Source organism: Ananas comosus, linkage group 9 (assembly GCF_001540865.1).
Source record: "Ananas comosus cultivar F153 linkage group 9, ASM154086v1, whole genome shotgun sequence".
NCBI classification, from domain to species: domain Eukaryota; kingdom Viridiplantae; phylum Streptophyta; class Magnoliopsida; order Poales; family Bromeliaceae; genus Ananas; species Ananas comosus.
This window is the reverse complement of record NC_033629.1, coordinates 9,000,281-9,006,280: the sequence shown is the minus strand read 5'-3', so window position 1 is coordinate 9,006,280 and position 6,000 is coordinate 9,000,281.

Genomic DNA, 6,000 nt, shown 5'->3' with positions numbered 1-6,000 from the left:
CTCTCTCTCTCTCTCTCTCTCTCTCTCTCTCTCTCTCTCTCTCTCTCTCTATATATATATATATATATATATATATATATAGAATTGAGCTCCTATGCTTTTAAAAGTACCAAGTTATTGGTACTTGTAAGTTTTCGGCCCTTGGATTAAGGGATGTGCCGTTAGGATAATGTGGGCCCCCTAGGGTTGAGTGGGTGGTTGGTTGAATAGTATAATCTAACGGGTAAAAATGATCAAAGACGTAGATCTAACAGTAAAAAGTTCACAAGCACTAAGTGCTTGGTGCTTTTATAAGCACCATAGCCGAACTCTATATATATATGTGTGTGTGTGTGTGTGTGTGTATACGTATCTATATATGTATATATAGATGACTGACCTATTGAACCCTAACCTTGGTCCTCTTCTCTTCTCTCCCTAGAGCCCTCGCCACCCCTATACCACCAGCCGTCCTTCTCTCCAGTCGGCCGCGATCTCTCCATCTCTCTAACTCTTTCTCTCTTATCCTCTCTCTCGGGTCTCCCATCTCTCTCTAGGGACTTGACTGTGGCCCACACCTGTCTGCCACCACGAATGACGCACCTTGCACGGTTGATCTTATTTTAATTTTCCGTAGGGTAGTATTCATGATTCAGATTAATATTTAAATATGCATATATAGGTATCAAGTATTATGAATCCACGACTTTCAATAAATGCAAGCATTTACTATTAATTACCCCTATAAAATATTAGGATACCTTCGATTAAGAGACCTCTGAAATGTTGAAGGAGAAATAAACTGGAATTGAACAAAAAAAAGATTTTATAATATAGTTTATCATTCAATTATATGGCTTTAACCAAGGGCATACCCTCAGTGTACATATATAGAGCATAAAAAAAAAAAGCTTAATTTTACAATATGATGGTCAATTGAACTTAATTTTAATTGCACTTTAGTTATATATTCCAAGATGCCCAAAGTATATGATCAAGTTGATTTGGTTGGGCTCTATATGTTTCGGAACTCAACAATATTGTTCACCCTAAGATGAAAGATTGATTAAATTCCATGTATATATATTGGGATTTAATCGGATTTGATTCAAATTAAACTCTAATTAGATGCATTAGAGTTTGATTTGGTTAATTGAACTCTAATTGTATGTGATAAAGTCCAATTGAATTTGATTTGATATTCAATTTAAGCCTTCATCCTAAATGTATATGTTAGGATTAGCCCAAATATTTTAAATTAGACTCTAATTTTATATCTTAGAGTCCAGTGTAGTTAGGCTCTAATCTTATATGTTAGAGCTTCATTATATTTACTTTGGGTTCACCATAAGGTGAAATGTTAACTAAACCCTAATTATATATATTAGGATTAGTCAAATTTAATTTAAATTAAACTCTAAGTATATGTATTAGAGTCTAACTTAGCTTCATTTGTTTGAACTCCAGGTAGTTGTATTAGAGTCCAATAAATTTGATTTGATTAGGTGAAACCTAATTTATTACTTTTACCTTAGTCACATATACTAAGATAAATAGATAGTTTGATCAATTCTAAATAAATATTTTAGAATTCAATTTAGTATGAATGTGGTAGCAATATGACTCTAGTTTAATGTGCTAGAGAATTGGGTTAAAAAGATTTGCCCCCTAACAAATTGGTATGGAAAAGAGATAGAAAAAAAGTTGGTAGGGCTTGGTCTCATATTCAGATTGTACCTAGCCCATGTGGCTTAGGTTCAAGATTGGATTTGATTGGTAAGCATGATTTCAAGTCTTGGTTTGGGTTAGATTTTTGGATTTGGTTCTAGTCTATATAAGGAGATCCATGTAGTTTGGAGTGTGAGTTTAAACTTTGGTTCTTAAGTCTCATGAAGATCTAAATTGGGCTTGATCCAGTTTGGGCACTTTTTTTTTATGGTCTACTTTGGGTTAGGTTTGTATTCAAACCTGGGCCTGGGCTCAGTGTGGGTTCATGTAATTCAAGCTGTGGATTCAGGCATGGACTAAATTTAGGCTTATATAGTATGGATTCGGGCATGGGCTAAATTCAGGCCCATATAGTATGGATTCAGGTTGAGGCCTGAATTATATCTAAGTTTTGGATGTGGGCTCAGGCTCAATTTAGGCCCGTATGGCTTAGGTCCATATTTTCTTTGGGCAAGCTATAGAATTGGGCTCAGATTCAGGTTTAGGCTGGTCCCAAACGAGATTCTTTATTTTGAGGTAGTTAGTTTGAGATTATTTGGGACTTGTTCGAGATCAAAATGTTAACCTAAAAAATTTAAATATCTGATTTAAAATCAAATTCAATGCTTAAAATTTCGCATGCACTTTTTTAATTTTCAAATTCTCAGTCATGAATAATGAAAATTCAACTCACATTAATAATGAAAAGGTTAAAACCAACTTCAACATCATGACTTAATTTAATTTGGAGCATAAAGCGTCCAATGCGATTAAATCTCAATTTGGTCTAATTTGGCCAAATCGAGAGGTTCGACTCTGGATAGAATCAAGGGGTTCGATTATTTTTCGAACATCCCGTTGTTCTTCCAATAAAAGGACGATCAAAAGAGTAACAATCGGTAACCCGATTGATTTCTTTTGCCTCCTAATTATAAGAGAATTAAGTGAACATTTTTCTCTCTTTATCTCCTTTGAAAGTACAGGACAACAAAGATGGATAATCTTTCTTTGCCTCTTTTATATTCATTGGACAACTAAGGTGGGAAAATCCCTTCCTTGCCTCCCTTTTAGTAACAAAGCTCCCTCTTTCCTAATTGAAGGAGTAATTTTTCTCTCTCCTTTGGTGACATTTTTTTTTAACAAAGAGAAGAGCACCGCTCTCTCTCTCTTTTGATGACACATTTTTTTCTTAAAGAGAAGAGCACCGCTTTCTCTCTATATGCAAGTTAGGTTCGCCGTCAAAAAATGCATCTTGGGCATTTCATCAAACAATTGGTGGGCTTAGTGCGTTGCGCAACACCGGTTTCACGATTGCATTGGAATCGCAGCAGAGAGTCGGAAGTCGCGGCTACAACAGAGTAGATGCAGCAGCAATGTCGAGGGTGAAGGCCGTCACGGCAAGTCGAGGCGCAACGGCATTAGAGATGGGGTTGGAAAGCATGCAGGTTGGTGTCGAAGGCGGTGGACTCGGGCACTCCATTGACGGCGATGTTGAGCTCAACTATCTTCGCCTTGCTCACACGAGATTGGTGCAATCACGACAATATGAGAATTGAGGCCATGGCATGCAACCATGATAGAGAGAGATGACGTTTTTTAGAAGAGAGAAAGAGCTTTTTTTTTTAGAGGAGAGAGAGAGGGCTTTGTCATGAAGCATCAATGGGGTTTTTAGTTCAATAGTCCTCTTCTAAAATTTTATTTTAAAAATAAATCTGTTAAAATTTTATTTTTAGATATAGTCTTATAAAAGCGGTGAATCATTCACCGCATTCACCGCTTTTATAAGCGGTGAATCATTCACCGCTTTCTTTCTTTTTCTTCCTTTTGATTATAATTCTACGATGGTAAAAGGGGTGAATGGTTCACCGCTTTTATTATTTTTCTACTGCTAAATAGAAGTTATGAATGCGGTGAATGATTCACCGTATTTAAAGATCTATTTTTATAATTATTTTTTTAAGAAAATTATTTTTATAATTATAAAAATTGATAGGATTAGTTATAAAAAATATTCAAAAAAAATATTATTATTACCTATTTTCTTCTTCTCTTTCGTGAAGAGAGTAATGGGATGGTGTTTTTTTTTTTTTTTTTTTTTGTTGGGAATAGATTAGAGAGTAGATTCAAAAGTAGGTTCCGAAATAGGTTCCAAGTAGGTTCCCCTTTTTTTTTTGAGAGATATTTATGGGCTAAGTTGTAACTACTTGGGATTTATTTATTTATTTATTTATTATTTTTTTTTGAAGGAAGTGCATATGGTGGGGGTTGTGGGGATGTGGGAAGTTGAGATATTTTGTCCTCATGGGATCATGGATATGATATTGCAAATTAGCCCCTCTTATTTGTTTATATTATTTTTACTTTAGTTATAGTATTTTAAAAGTAAATAAAATAAAAGAGTAATATATATATATATATATATATGTATGTATGTATGTATGTATATGGATACGCATGTGTTTACTAATTTACTTTTTTTTTTTACAAAATAAAATATTTATTTGCTTTTATTGAAGTAGAGCACCTCACAAATATATGAAAAGAAAATGACTAATTTGCTAATTAGTAGATATGGAATATCCATGTGCCTACGAGATATTAGCATTCTCTCTCTTCCCTTTTTTTGTAGTCTATGCACCTAGTGCATAGATTATCTCATACACCATATTCCCATTCAAAAGTTGGATTCAAATTTTCTCTTTTTTTTTTCTCTTTTTTTTTTATGCTTTAACACCATCTTTGTTGTGTCGCCGTCGCCGCCGATCTTTTTGACCTCCGGCAACATTGGACTGGCGAGCTTTGCTGCCACAGGCATTTCCCGAGCCTGAGATCTAAGTGGTACCCGATTTTGGGGTGGTTTCAGGCTGCGGCTCTAGCTCTAGTGCGTTGCCACTCTCGACCGTCGTGGCCTGCTCAGGGAGCTCCGAAGACTTTTCCTTATTGCCATCGCGCCGTTTCTTTCTTTCCTACACTCGAAGTACCAGGCTGAGCCTGAACTCTTGTGTTTTGGATAGATCTCCTCCAACCATGCCGCTAGCGCCTCTCCGCTGCCAACCATCCTTGCTTTGGCCTTCCCCTCCTCAGCCTCAACCTTCCTGAGCTGGCACGAGCTGCCTTCGAGCGCTTGAGCCCAAGTGCGCAGAGTTGCTCAGTCCTAGCCCAAACTGGGGCAGTTTTGGGCCGAGCCCTTTGTTCTGGCTTAGTCCAACATTAACAACCTTCCAGAAGGTGAGCATGGTCCTTCTATGGGCCCAAGGACATCTGAGCTCATCTTCATCGCACTCCGGGAGGCCATATTTGATAGTCTTGCTATGCCACTCCCGAGAGCGTTGGACATTGGGGTTTAGGAAGCCCCAGCGCACTCCACAACCTCCATTGCACTCTAGAGAGTGAGCATGGGTTTCGGAACGTCAAGACCTATCGGTCTGTGCTAGTGGTTGGTTTTTGAAGCACACGGTTTTCGAAATCGTAGTAAACTTTTGCTTGTAATACTTTAATTATGCAATTAAACGCATGCTCGAGGGTTTTTTATTTCAAATTGTGAATGTTTGCTACCCCGGGTAGTGTGTACTAGCAGTGTATGACTTCTAGACTATTGTCCTTGTTTGTAGGTTGTAGCTTAATTTGAATTTTGACGCGATTATCGACCAAATTGACTGTTCGATTATTTTTTTTTATCTGAAATTCGCGTTCGACTCATGGATGTCTCGTGTCTAATATCGAGCCTTATTGGCTAGTTACCTCCCTATCTCTTATGTCCTGAGGCAGCAATAGGGTTTATAGTGGGTTCTGGAGCCGATTTGGCATTTTTGGGAACCCGACGTAGTTCGGTTTACATTAAACACAATGTTTGCAACATTCACATGTATTTGCTGCTCAGACACCTCAATTGGTGCGTTTTGGGTCAATGGGGGAGTTGTTGTGTGATTTGGTACTTTTCGGGACACTTCGTGGGTTTCGAAAGTGTTCCGGTGTGTTGTCGAAAATTTCCAGCGAGTGTTTGGGAATTGGCATTAGACACCGATTGCCCGGTTGGTTATTTGAATGTGAGATAAGTGATTTTGAGTTCATTTAGTGTTAGTCTTTCCATGCCAAGTGGATCGCGACTCTATAGGATCTTTCATAGGTCCAAGCAACTTGTTGGAGCACTATTAAAGCTAGGGCTTCACCAGATTACAGGTAGATACTTCGATCCGAATTCAGTTCAGCGGTGCCTTCTCCTCTTTGATTTGAGTAGTATGTTCATGCTTATCTACTATGCTTTTACACTTCATTTGTTTTCTGCTGTCTACTCTATGATTTATTCTTATTTAT